Source organism: Crotalus tigris, unplaced genomic scaffold (genome assembly GCF_016545835.1).
Source record: "Crotalus tigris isolate CLP2741 ecotype Arizona unplaced genomic scaffold, ASM1654583v1 scf7180000024391.5723578, whole genome shotgun sequence".
In the NCBI taxonomy this organism is placed as follows: Eukaryota; Metazoa; Chordata; class Lepidosauria; order Squamata; family Viperidae; genus Crotalus; species Crotalus tigris.
In genome coordinates, this window is record NW_024100561.1 from 4,121,842 (window position 1) to 4,136,254 (window position 14,413).

The following is a 14,413-nucleotide window of genomic DNA, read 5'->3' on the forward strand; positions in this document are numbered from 1 at the left end:
GCATATCCACAAATAATCACAAAAAAAACCAAGTCAAAACAGCACTGTGGGTAAAACCTGAAACTGAAAAGAAAAAATAATTAAACTGACAAGAGGAAAGGCGAAGTTTACATGCAAAACACAGCAGTGTAAAATGTCTCCTATGATAAAAGTTCAAGAATAGCTCTTTCTGTAACTTATGACTTCGTTATACTGTATAGAGGATGAAAACTTAGCTGCATTGCTAGAAATGGGGTTTTCAGTCTCCTCTGCTTCTCTCTTCAAAACAGCATTTTATACACTACAGTGAAGGGCCAAGTTGGGGTTAAGTCTGACCAGCCAGAATGATGCAACACACAATTGAGCTTCTGTCCTGAGCCAAGCAGCTCTTACAGAGTGGTCCCTTTTAATTAGCTGCCCAAGATTTTCAGAACTTGATAATTTCTGGATGGCATTCAGCCAATATCAGAAAGCCACATGGCCTGTCTTACTCTGGCATTTGCTCAGTCTCATTGCAGGATGATTGTACTTGGCACAGGTAGCAGCTTAGAAGAACATGCCATCTTAGGGGCAGAAAAGCACAAAACACATCTTCATATATTAAATCTCTGTATCTGCCCCATTAGTCCACCCATTATTCATTCCTCCTTGCAAGTGTTAACAACCAAGTTATTGATAAGTGTTGATAAAGGAAGAATTAGTGGTTCGTTCTTTACTAGCACAAATACCTGCAGGAGTAATGGAATGGACACTTTGCCTGGAGAGCTTTGGCACAGGGCAGGCCCACAGCAATCTTCCCATGCGCAAAATCTGAAGAAATTTGAGCTCCCAAAATCTGTCTGAAACTATAGACGCCCACAGTGGTTTGAAGATGTTTTTTCCATTGGGTGGTAGAATCTAATTTCAACCAAGTTCAAACATCACAAGGCATTTCCATCTCCTGAGAACCAAGTAAGAAGACATAGGGATATGGTTAGCTTATTTTAATTCTCTCAATCTGGGCAGTCCTATATGTACATTATGCAAATTAGTAATAATGTAAATCAGATTATGCTTGGGAAAGTATTTGCCAATCCACACACATACAGACCCACTCTCACATGAGTATGTATACACACACACACATCTGGCTCCAAATCACTCCTTTTAAAGAGATTTCTTTGCTAACAAAAAAGCCAAGTTTGTATTTGTGTTCAAAGTCAGTTTAGGACAACATTAAGCTGCACAAAGCTTGCAGTTACAGTCCTAGGCCCATTTTCCTTTCATTATCCCCGCTGAACTCAGTGGGCTTCACTTCTAAATAAGTATCTATAGAATGTCAGTGTTTGTTTGATAGCGTGATCCTTAATTTACTTCCAAAGACTGCAGTATTCTTTAAAATCTGCACCTCCTATTTTATATGCAAAGAATTCCTTACTGTATTTCTCTCTAGTGACATTGTATGATGTTGTTTTTTACTGACACTTTTAGATGGCAGGTTTATCTTCAGTAATGACACTGTTGTACAGAACAATTCTGTTATTTAACTTCATGCAAATATTTCCCTAGCATTTTCAGAAAGTAAACTTTTTTTTTAGTTCAGTATGCTTTTGGATATTGAGAAGGAACAGCTGACTTCAGGTATTAGCAAGTAAGAAAAACAGTGAGATTAGATATTAGATATTAGCTCTCTGGCGGGCTGGATGGGATCTATTGGGATGAGTAAAGCTGATAATAATTGTCTTATCTCATACATTTGAAGGACCAAGCTAATTTAAGGATGCACAAAAAAAATGTTACACTGATTTTCTTTCACTAGATGGAAAGGAGGTTAAGTTCTTTGCTCCCTAACTAAAGAGCTTAGCAAAAGATAAGATTGTGTATTTATACGATTTTTGGTTTTCTTTTCTTTTTTTTTCTCTTCCAACAGGGATCTTTATTAAGAGAAGCTGATTGTAGGCATGTTAGACAAGATCTGGGAAATCCTTTCCCACCCTTCAATGTTTTTTTTTCATAATTATTTTTTATTTTTCCAAACTCTCCCCATATATATACCATGATATTTATCTGATATTAACATACATTCTTTTTACATTCATATATAAGATACTTTTAATAAAATGAAATAAATACATACACATGACTTTTGGTGTTGCTCACCCATTTCCCCTTTCACTGTATCCACATTCCTTCTTCTCTACCTTCTTTCTCCTTTTCTTCTCTTCCCTACTTCCCTCTTCTTCCTCTCCTCTTCTCTTTCCTTCACCACTCTCCTCCCCTTTCTCCCCATTTGTTATGACAGTGGCATAAATGCTTGAAAATATGAGCAGGGATTACCCAAGGAAGATCAGCAATAAGCTCAATGAACTTTTGCCCCAGAAAGACAAGATGGCTGCCGGCATGAAACAACTACCAGATGCAGATTTACAGGCTAAGTATACTTTTATAAATAGAGCAGATTGTCATCATAGATAGAAAATTATTTTTTTTAAAAAAAATCCTACTCAAATAACACAAGCAGTAGGGCAGTAGGAAACCTAGGAAATAAATCCCATCCCTAGCAATCTTCTGAAAGCCACCTTCAGGAGCCAGGTGTGATACAAATGTTTCCAATGAAAGGATTTCGTAAGAAATGATAGCAATAATTTTATTTTTTTTCTCATGTGCTCCTTTTGAATACTTTCATAAACAATCCCAAACTGCATTGAGTAATAATGGTTTAGTTTTAATCAAATATGAAGTTGGATCATTATGAATGAGAGACAATAAACTGTGAGAGCTTGGAAATTATGAAAGTATTGTGTGTTTAAAAGATGCTTTAAAAATCACATCCTTGGGCCCAAATGGTTACAAGAACAGCTTTCAGAAGACCCATAATAACGATCTTTGTTTGAAGGATTACAATTCAAGACATAGGAAAAAAAGAGTTGCCAGGCTTTGCATGGCAGAAGGCAAAATCAGGCAAAGAAAAGAGCAACTGAACCTGGAGAGTCAGAAATGGCCAAGTCTTAACCATTAACTCTTAGCTACTTAGTGACCCATTGTAGTTTTATCTGTTGGGGTATACCTGCCATCTCAGTTATTCTATTCTTTTTGCCTTGGACAGGGAATTATAAGTGAAGTTTAGAATCCTCAAATCCTATCTGCATGATTTCATTGCTTTATTTATCAAATTTTATGGTTCCATTTTATAATTCATACTACACTGGTTTTTAATCTTAATCTCTTATCTCTTTTGCAGCATATTACAGCACTCGGTTTTTAATATTGTTTTTAGTCAAAATTCTTTGTGTGAATTTCTCCTAACTATATTGAAATTGTTGATTCAGCTTCATATATTTGTATATTGTTTTTCTTTTTGCTGGTTAACAACCATAAACAAGTCTTTGAGAGGAAAAAAAAGAGGGTGGGAGGAAACAGGGATGAAAAGAGAGAAAAACAAGCAAATTCAGCATTCAAAAATTAATGAGAGATGGCGACGGATGGGGCTGGTTCCTTAGAAAGCTAATTAAGTAGAATCCATATTTTAGCTTGCTCTCTGCTATACTCAGGTAATCTTTTGTGAACCTTACTGTGAATTTTCAGTGGCTGATGCTAAAATTTCCATTGGCTTTATATTATATTCTTCAACAGAAATAATAATATATGAGGTAAGGGTACATCCCAACACATGTATACAAAAGCCAGATTTGCACAGTGCCTTTTTTTGAGGTAGAAGAATCATACAATCTGTGGTTCAGGGTGTATCATCACCTTCTACATAGGCTGTTCTTCCCTTGCACTACATTGTGGACAAAACAGAGAGATTTAGAGTATATTGTTTTCTCTATCACACACTCAAATGAGATAATGAAATAACTGACTCTTGGTAAATGCCTGAACTGGACTGTTGTTTGCAAACCTAGCCTGGTAAGACTGCCTCAAATAGCAAACAGTGTTGATTTGGAAGATACCAATACTGTCGGTTTTCAGAGCTGCTTTTCAAGGATGCCTAACAGTATGGTTCCTAAAAGTGACATATTTTTCAACACTTCAGTGGATAGCCTTTTTTAGAATGCCACACACAGTGTTTTGAAAGACTCTGTCTTATAAATACTTATTTTCATCTGTATTAATGTGAACGCTTGATTTTGGTACACTTGGCAAATCTCACAGTGTCAGCTATCGAGTAGTCTTAGTGTCAAAACTGAAGGGCAGCCAGGAATCCATCAGCTCGTTGGAAGTGTACTCCTACCAATTTACAGATACTTTATTCCCAAGCTACCACAAAATGGGGATCAAAACCCAGCTCATATCTTTCCTGCGTTGGCACAGTAGCAGTAGCAGCAATAACATGGAATGGTTCAGAATATCACTGTGTGTTCTTTATGTAGAGAGACATTTCATGAGGAGCCAAAGAGGTTTAATTTCATTGGATACCCCTTTTTGTTGGAAGCAATGCCTTTTACAATACTTGGAGACACTGCATAGACATTTTAAGAGCTAAAAGAATAAATGAAATAGTAATATCTGTAACTTACATAGGCTACACTAGAAAGATGGACAATAACTGTCTATTTTTCCTGCCTCTTTGTCATATAGTTAACAATTTGGCATCTGGAACTACATCAAAATCATGAGACAAAGAATATTTGTGTCCAACTTTCCAAAATAAGCCCTCTGCCTACTGACTACTAGGTAACCAGAGTGTAAACTTGCCATACAGTATTAACATGATATTTAAGTATACATTTTCCTCTAAGGAGTACAGTACAGCCACATACTGTGTTTCCTTGAAAATAAGACTCAATCTTATTTTTTTTTCCTCCAAAAGAGGCACCAGGTCCTATTTTATGGGGGTGTCTTTCACTCACCTCCAGCACCAACAGCCCCAGCCAGCCAGCCCACTTTTTCTGCAGCTGAAAGAGCAGCTTCATTCTGAAGGAGCAGCTTCAGAATGGAGCTCTGGCTTGCATTTCACAGTCAAAGGCCTTTCCAGAAGATCTCTGCAGCTGAGAACCGAGCTATAGATTCAATCCATAGCTCGGTTCTCGGCTGCATTGGCCTTCCGGAAAGGTCTCTGACTGTGAAATGCAGGCCTGGGGATGCTGCAGAAGAAGTGGGCCGGCAAGGAGAGGCCTGGCTGCAAGGTAAGTGTGTGCGGGGAACGTGAGGCAGCTCTGCCCCCCACCTCCGCCCTAGCTTGATTTTTAGGTGTGTGCCTCATCCCAAAACTAGAGCTTATTTTTGGGGTAGGACTTATATTAGGCCCATGCCCAAAAATCAAGCTAGGGCTTATTTTGGGGGTAGAACTTACTTTTGGGAAAATACGGTATTTTATTATCTCAACAAACTTGGTAATAATTGTTCAAAGATATTCAAGAAATTTCTGAACTAGTTCAGGCCACTTTATTTAAAAAAAAATAATCCTATCTTTTTATCCTAACTCTAAAACAACAGAATAATAACAGCAACTGTCATAGACAAAAATGCTCTAGGAGAAAAAATCCTGAATAGTTAAAACTTGGCAAGATTTGCTCTGAGTATATATTTCAATGTCACGGTTCTTATTCATGATTTTCCTTTGATAATCAAAGAAATGTTTTAAGAAAATTGAGGTTAAAATAAGTTTGTCGATTCTCTAACACCCAAAATCACTTTATACACAAGATATCATTTCTATCTTTAAGTTTCTGTAGGAAAACTATATGAGGCAATTTCTTGGCAGCAAGCTAATGTCTTAGAGTTTAGTTCTAGTTTACTAGCAGAAGGCAGTCTTTCTATATGTATTGAAAACACAATATAAACCACTGCTTACCTTTTCTCTGATGTTTTGTTAAGTATGTTATCTAAATCTCTAAAACAGACTCCCTAGACTGACAGCAACCAAAAATGTTTATTTCATGAGGAATGCTGGCAGATTCCATTGTAGAATGCACCTAAGTCTTAGTTTTAGGTCCCTCTTTAATAGCTGGAGACTTATACTATAATAAAGAGAACAGTGGCTTCAGGAATTCAAGACAAAGATATAGGTCAACTAAAGAATGTTCCCACATTTTACTACTTATTTTATATGTTTCAGGGCATCCAGTGATGTGAGAAATATATGATAAATCATTCAACTGAAATAGGAGAGGAAGCGTTTGTCTGCTAACCCATCTAATTGGGGTATAATTTCTTTTATTTTAGTCCTATTCAAACATTTATCCTCATCATTTGGATGATCATATTTCCCAAATCTAGACCCTCAGTTACATTCATACTGATTGGATCTATATCCCTAAACATATTCTGATTTTGACAGGATCGATTCCTTAATAATGAATGTATACATTTATTATTTAAGGCATTTCCTGTTGTTCTGTTTTTTTGCAAAGAAGTATGCTAAAAATAGGTTCTGAGCAAGTAGGAAGAAAAAGGACAGAAAAATTATCCCAGTGATTTGTACGGCACAGTTTAGTTTCAGAGATTCCTTTTTAAATTCATTGTTTTATTTTGAAAAAAAAAGTTTAAAATAGAATGTTTAGTCAATCTGAAAAAGTTGTAAACTGAGGCCTGGGAAACAAGTCCCCAAGGAAATGCTGTGGTTTTTAATAATCATTCTTGTCAATGGAAAAACTGTAGATTACTCAATTCAGCTTAAATTTAAAATATTTATAATGCAACTGATATTTTTTTAAAAAAAATCAGAATAGTCCAATACATGTAATGACAATATATGATTAAAGGAATCAAGGAGAGGGAAGAGGGAGAGGGAGAGGGAGAGGAAAGGAAAGGTTTAAGAATTCTCCAAGATCATTTATTTATAGACAAGTAAGTAGTAATACTTTTTCACTGGAGTGGGGATGAATAACTGGACATTTCATTATCTGCTAGGTTGGTATCTTTTGCCTGCTAATTTGCTGACATTATGTGCATCAATTCTAACATGGACCTTATATAGTCCAACAGTTACTTAAACTAAGCCTATGCATAATGTCATTATGAATTTCTTCAAGAAGAGTTACTTGGGAAAATATTGAACCTGACCAAAGTATCATTACATGTTTCTAGATGAAGAGGGATAAAATAAAAATTGTTCACTTTCTCTTCTAGCTAAAAGAAAGGGTCAGGCACAGATATGTAGATGTGGTTGGAAAGCCAGGGGGTGGTGGTAATGGGGTTCTGGATTAGGTGTCTTCTTCACATATCCTTTGGGGCACTCCACCCTTCCATTTTTCCCTCTGTCAATCCCTACTCCTGTTACTATTTCTCCTTCTCTCCCCTCCTGCTCATTCTGCTTCTCCCTCTTTCCTCCCATCCTGATTTGCTGGATAGTGGCACAATCTTCTTTCTTTCTTTTTCTAAAAAGTGGAGATCATAGTAGGGATGAAGCTATACAGCACCTTCATTTCTTCAGAGAGTGTCTAGGGGAAGGAACAAACATGGATATCTGTTGGGGGCCAAGGGGGGCAAATGATGTGACTTGAGTACATGTGTCCACTGTCATTATGTAATTATACAATTGTGCCATTTCCAAGATAATGTCATGACACCTATGTTTTGTTTTTGAAATAGTAATGCCTTGTTATGAATGCCAATGAGTACAACACAGGACATTTGCTACTGTTATTATTATAAGTATGGCCCTGAATCTGAGAGGTCTGGACTGATGTCTGATGGCCCAAATCTAGCATCACTGCTCATATAGGCATATATTTGACATGCTGAAGTTCCCAGGAATCAAAAGAAGTGACTTGGAGTGAAGTAAAAGAGAGAAGGTCAATTCTTAGAAGATATTGTGTGACCCAGGTTAGTGTGCTTTAAATTCTGTAGACCAAGCCAATAATCCAATACTTACAGTGGGGCAAAAAAGTATTTAGTCAGCTACCAATTGTGCAAGTTCTCTCACTTAAAAAGATGAGAGAGGCCTGTAATTGTCATCATAGGTAGAGCTCAACTATGAGAGACAAAATGAGAAAACAAATCCAGACAATCACATTGTCTGATTTGGAAAGAATTTATTTGCAAATTATGGTGGAAAATAAGTATTTGGTCAATATCAAAAGTTCATCTCAATACTTTGCTATATATCCTTGTTGGCAATGACAGAGGTCAAATGTTTTCTGTAAGTCTTCACAAGGTTGGCACACACTGTTGCTGGTATGTTGGCCCATTCCTCCATGCAGATCTCCTCTAGAGCAGTGATGTTTTGGGGCTGTCGCTGGACAACACGGACTTTCAACTCCCTCCAAAGGTTTTCTATGGGGTTGAGACCTAGAGACTGGCTAGGCCACTCCAGGACCTTGAAATGCTTCTTACGAAGCCACTCCTTTATTTCCCGGGCAGTGTGTTTGGGATCATTGTCATGCTGAAAGACCCAGCCACATTTCATCTTCAATGCCCTTGCTGATAGAAGGAGGTTTGCACTCAAAATCTCACGATACATGGCCCCATTCATTCTTTCCTGTACACGGATCAGTTGTCCTGGTCCCTTTGCAGAGAAACAGCCCCAAAGCATGATGTTGCCACCCCCATGCTTCACAGTAGGTATGGTGTTCTTTGGATGCAACTCAACATTCTCTCTCCTCCAAACACGACGAGTTGTGTTTCTACCAAACAGTTCTACTTTCATCTGACCATAGGACATTCTCCCAATCCTCTTCTGGATCATCCAAATGCTCTCTAGCAAACTCAGATGGGCCCGGACATGTACCGTATATTCTGGCGTATAAGACGACTGGGCATATAAGATGACCCCCAATTTTTGAGAAGATTTTCAGGGTTTAGAAAGTCGTCTTATACGCTGGAAAATACGGTACAATATTGAATTTCTGTTCACAATAGCACAATAGGAGCTCCATTCCTTTGCTGCTAGAAAGCGAGTGTTGCCCACCACTGCTTCCCTAATGCTTCCTGAACTCAGCTGGTATTTTTTTCCCCATATATTTTATTGATTTTTTAAAACATAAATCACTTAATAGTTGGTAAACAGTGTGTTTGCTGGGTTTACATTTGTAAAGAAAAATCATTAACAATTGGTTTCTATAATCTATAATCCACATAGTACATTTAGTTGATTTCCCCTTTTCCCCAAAATGCCTTCTTTGCAAACCTTGAAATAATATAGTTCTTATTATTTTGATAAAATATATTTAATCTTTAAATATTCCATTTAATGTGTCTAGTCATCTAATCCTTTAGGTCTTATTCAAAACATTTTTTTTCTTTTTTATACATTATAATTTCCCTAAATTCAGACACATTTAATTATCTAAAACATTTCCTTCATCTAGGCCATTTCAGCAGTATTATATTACTTATATCAAGAAATAAAATAAAAGGGGGGGAAGCATACAGTATTATTTAAGGAATTCATCTCTCTTAGAATGACATATGTATTCAGAATCTTTTCTGTTTCTTTAACCATATTCAAACAAATGTTTCTTTTTTAAATATTCTCTCTGGTAGATCCCATCATATATTTTCTTAATTTTCACTTTGATCTTTTTCCTTTGACCAGTATCTTTCTTAATCAATGTGATTTGCTGAATCAAAAAGTTTTTCCATATATTCATGACTGCTGCTATAGGTATAAGAAGTAAATCGAATGTTTCTTTTTTTGTAGATGTAATGTCCTTAATTTATATAGCTTACTGTTTTCTACTATTTAATTGCTTTTCCTGAAAAAGAATAAAGCGATGGGTGATGTAGAAAAATGGGATTTTTGTATGCTTTGTCCTGTTAGTGTTTATTTCTGTAAAAAAAAAATAGGGCTGGCCACTAGGGGGCAGATTGGTTTTAAATTCAGAGAACAGCTACCCGTATATTCCGGCATATAAGATGACCCCCGACTTTTGAGAAGATTTTCAAGGTTTAGAAAGTCGTCTTATACGCCGGAAAATACGGTACTGGCTTAAGCAGGGGGACACGTCTGACACTGCAGGATCTGAGTCCCTGGCAGCGTAGTGTGTTACTGATGGTTACGTTGGTCCCAGCTCTCTGCAGGTCATTCACTAGGTCCCCCTGCGTGATTCTGGGATTTTTGCTCACCATTCTTGTGATCATGTTGACCCCACGGGTTGAGATCTTGCATGGAGCCCCAGATCGAGGGAGATTATCAGTGGTCTTGTATGTCTTCCATTTTCTAATTATTGCTCCCACAGTTGATTTCTTCACACCAAGCTGCTTGCCTATTGCAGATTCAGTCTTCCCAGCCTGGTGCAAGTCTACAATTTTGTTTCTGATGTCCTTCGACAACTCTTTGGTCTTCACCATTGTGGAGTTTGGAGTGTGACTGTTTGAGGTTGTGGACAGGTGTCTTTTATACCGATAACAAGTTCAAACAGGTGCTATTAATACAGGTAATGAGTGGAGGACAGAGGAGCCTCTTAAAGAAGAAGTTACAGGTCTGTGAGAGCCAGAAATCTTGCTTGCTTGTAGGTGACCAAATACTTATTTTCCACCATAATTTGCAAATAAATTCTTTCCAAATCAGACAATGTGATTGTCTGGATTTGTTTTATCATTTTGTCTCTCATAGTTGAGGTCTACCTATGATGACAATTACAGGCCTCTTTCATCTTTTTAAGTGGGAGAACTTGCACAATTGGTGACTGACTAAATACTTTTTTTGCCCCACTGTATAGCAGCATCCGAAGAGGACAAGATGAGAGACAACCAGAACATATAGAATGATAAATTGGGAAGTTGAAAAAAAGACATCATGGAAGAAATTAATGGCAAGCTAAGATAACTTCATTTAGTCACCAGGATTTGAACTAAAAGGAGAACTTTCCACATAGATGGAACTCCAGCCTCTTTTTAAAAACCAGTCTTTTGGAAATAATCCAAAAATGAACTGCCTTTTGAAAATTCCAATATCTTTGCGTTTTCCATCATTGCATAGTTTGTTTCTCAGAGTTTGTTATGGTAAATTATCTTACATGTTAAGTGAAAAATAGGACGAATCACCATTTAGTATTCTTTTCATTCTTTTTTTGACTTATTTTTTAAAAACTCAGTTGCACACTTCAAAAGACAATTTCTTAAAAACTGATAGGAGAACTCTTGGTAAAACATTTTTTTAAAAAAAGTCAGTTGTGAACAATAAATGTCTTTGAAATATATAGCCATCACCCAGCACCACTTTTTCTGCTACACACGTTAGTTACAAAGGTATGTGGATCAAGGATCACATTTTATTGACCCAAGAGTTCTGCAGTACATTCTTCAATGGCAGATCTTCAAGCAGTCTTCTCCAGGCTTCTGGTTAAGGGAGATGGTAGAGCTCCTGACTTGGAATGCTAATGGCCTTAATTCCCCCCAAAAGAGAAAGAAAATCTTTCATTATTTAAAGCAACATAATAATGATATTATCTGCTTGCAGGAAACGCATATTATATCTAAAGATCAAAAATATCTAGTTAATGCTTGTTTGGGATCTCATTTTGTATCTTCTGCCCCTGGGAAAAAAGGGGGAGTAGTTATTTATGTTAAGCAAAATTTATCAGCCTGTTTGGTAGAATCTGATCTTCAAGGGAGATATGTTATGATTGAAGTTGGTTTGTATGGTAAGAAAGTACTTATAGTGGGACTGTACGCACCAAATCAACAACAGGAATAATTTTATAACTGTTACACCAAAAATTAACCTTGTTGGATTACAGATCTGTTATACTAATGGGAGATTGGAATGGTGTTTTAGATACACAAAGAGACAAAAAAGGATCTTCTATTTCTTTTAAACAGGCTAAATTACCTAAAGCTTTTTTTGATCTGAAAGAGGACTGGGAGTTGCGAGATTATTGGCGTAAACACAATCAGGAGGAGAGAGATTTCACTTTCTTTTCAGATAGGCATCAATCTTTTTCAAGAATTGACTTTTTCCTGATTACAACTGACTTATATTTTAGGGTAAAGAATGTTAAAATTTTTCCTAGGACACTGATGGATCATAGTCCAGTTTGGATGGAATTGGTCGATGAAAAAGAGGAGAGGAGATCGTGGAGGATGAATGAAAATTTATTTAGACAAGAAAAGAATGTTCAAAAATTAAAGGAGCATTTAAAGGATTATTTTGTTTTAAACATGCATAAGGGAACTTCAATGTAAATGGTCTGGGATGCAGGCAAAGCCTTCATGCGAGGGATTTTGATACAAATGAATAATGTTCATAGAAGCAGATTCAGAAACGTAAGGAATTGGAAGATGAGATTAAATTAAAAGAAAAAACTTTGATTTTAAATCCTACAGATGAGAAGGTTAAAGATTCAATAAAATTGCTTAAATCACAATTCAATATGTTGATGGCTGATCAAACTGCAACTAATTTACTGTATATGAAACAAAATACATTTTGTAATGCTAATAAACCAGGGAGATGGTTGGCTTACCAACTGAGAAAGAAACAGAGACAGAGAATTATAGATAAAATCAATTATAATGGTAAACTGGTATACCAGAAGGAGTTGATTAAGAAATCTTTTTTAGATTATTATCAAAAATTATATAAGAGTACTAAAGTACAGGTATTAGATATAGATAATTATCTAAATGAAGCCAACTTCCCTAAATTAACAGAAGATCAGAAACAAGAAATTAATGGTTTGATTACTAGTGAGGAAATTGAGACGGTGATCAAAGAATTAAAATTAGATAAAGCACCGGGTACGGATGGTTTGACATCTATTTATTATAAAACTTTGGTACAAGAGATGATTCAACCTTTAAGTGAGCTTTTTAATAACATATTACAGGGTTTAGAGATCCCTCTGTCATGGGGTAGAGCCTTTATATCTCTAATTCCAAAAGAAGATCAAGACCTTACTTTACCAAAAAATTATAGACCTATATCTCTCCTAGATGTAGATTATAAGACTTTTGCAAAAATTTTAGCTAATAGGCTTATGAGGGTTTTGCATCATGTTATACATACAGACCAAATGGGTTTTATAACTGGAAGGTATATGAAGAATAATGTCAGACAAATTATTAATTTATTAGAATATTTAGACAAAAATAATCAAGTCTCTGCAGGATTGATATTTTTAGATGCTGAAAAAGCTTTTGACCAATTGAATTGGCAATTTATGTTAAGACTAATTGAGAAAATGAATTTTGGAGAAAAAATTTTACAAGCTCTTGATGTTATTTATCAAAAACAAACAGCACAACTTATAGTTAATGGGGGTTTGTCAGAGGTGTTTACAATAGAGAAGGGGACTAGACAGGGTTGTCCTCTGTCACCGTTGCTGTTTGTTTTAACTTTGGAAATATTGTTGATTAAAATTCGAGAATCACAGCAAATAAAAGGGATAGAAGTTAATAAAAAAGAATATAAACTAAGGGCTTTCGCAGATGACCTGGTGGTTACCTTATCTCAACCTACTTATTCTGTAATAGAGTTATTACAATTGATACATTATTATGGACAGGTTTCGGGTTTTAAAATTAATAATAACAAGACTAAAATATTGCCTAAAAATATGACTAATTTGGATAAGCAGACTTTGGTTAAGTTGACAGATTTTGAGGTTGTTAATAAGGTAAAATATTTGGGGGTTATTTTATCTGTTTCTAATGCAAAATTGTATAAAAATAATTATGAAAGGCTGTGGGTCAATATACAAAGAGATTTGAAAAATTGGGAGAAGTTGCAATTATCTCTTTTGGGAAGAATTGCGGTGATTAAAATGAATGTTTTGCCAAAGTTTCTTTTTATATTTCAAATGATACCTATTTTAAAGAATGAGGTTAATTTAAATGAATGGCAGAAAGGTATTAACAAATTTATTTGGGCAGGGAAAAAACCAAGAGTAAAACTTAAAATTATACAGGACATTCGTGAGAGGGGTGGACTCAAGGTACCGAATTTGAAATTGTATTATGATGCTGTGGTTCTAACATTAATAAGTGATTGGGTTAACTTAACAAATGTAGAAATACTCCTCTTGGAGGGTTGGGATTTACTTTTTGGATGGCATGCCTATTTAATTTTTAATAAAAAGGTCGATAGGGTTTTTAAATCCCATATTATAAGGATTTCTTTACTTTGGGTTTGGAGGAAATATTATAGAAGTGATTTTAAAATTCCATTATGGGCTATACCATGGCATGCGATAGAAGGGATAAGGAGAGGAGTTAAGATGGATAGTGTTTCTTACACACAATTACTTAGATGGGATGGTAAAAATTGGCAGTTAAAATCTTTGGAAGATTTAACAAAAGAAAATATTATTTACTCATGGTTTCAGTATAGACAAATAGCGGATAGGTGGAAGATAGATCGTAATGTGGGCTTGCTTAGAGAAGATGAAAACTTGCTAAAACAAATAAAAGATCAAAGACGAACTCACATTAAGAGAATTTATGGGGTGTTAGTAGAATTGGATTCAGAAGCAGAATTAGTCAAAGAATGTATGATTAAATGGGCACAAAATTTTGGTGAACCAGTTCTATTAGATACCTGGGAAATTATTTGGGTGAGGAATGTCAA

The 14,413-nt window shown here is 35.8% G+C and overlaps 2 long non-coding RNA genes across 2 annotated transcripts in view; one reads left to right on the top strand and one right to left on the bottom strand.

The window, feature by feature from the left end:
• Window positions 1-2,148, bottom strand: part of LOC120301708 — a 29,498-nt gene extending 27,350 nt beyond the window's left edge. Inside the window, exons 1-2 of the long non-coding RNA XR_005554982.1 lie at window positions 2,096-2,148; window positions 708-919 (exon numbers count right to left, since the gene is read on the bottom strand). This is a non-coding gene — a long non-coding RNA (uncharacterized LOC120301708). The remainder of the gene's footprint in view (window positions 1-707; window positions 920-2,095) is intronic.
• A 2,857-nt stretch (window positions 2,149-5,005) lies between these two features.
• LOC120301706 lies at window positions 5,006-11,914 on the top strand. Its single transcript, XR_005554980.1, has 3 exons — window positions 5,006-6,105; window positions 7,495-7,728; window positions 11,859-11,914. It is a non-coding gene; the product is annotated as an uncharacterized LOC120301706 (long non-coding RNA).
• Window positions 11,915-14,413: the final 2,499 nt, after the last annotated feature.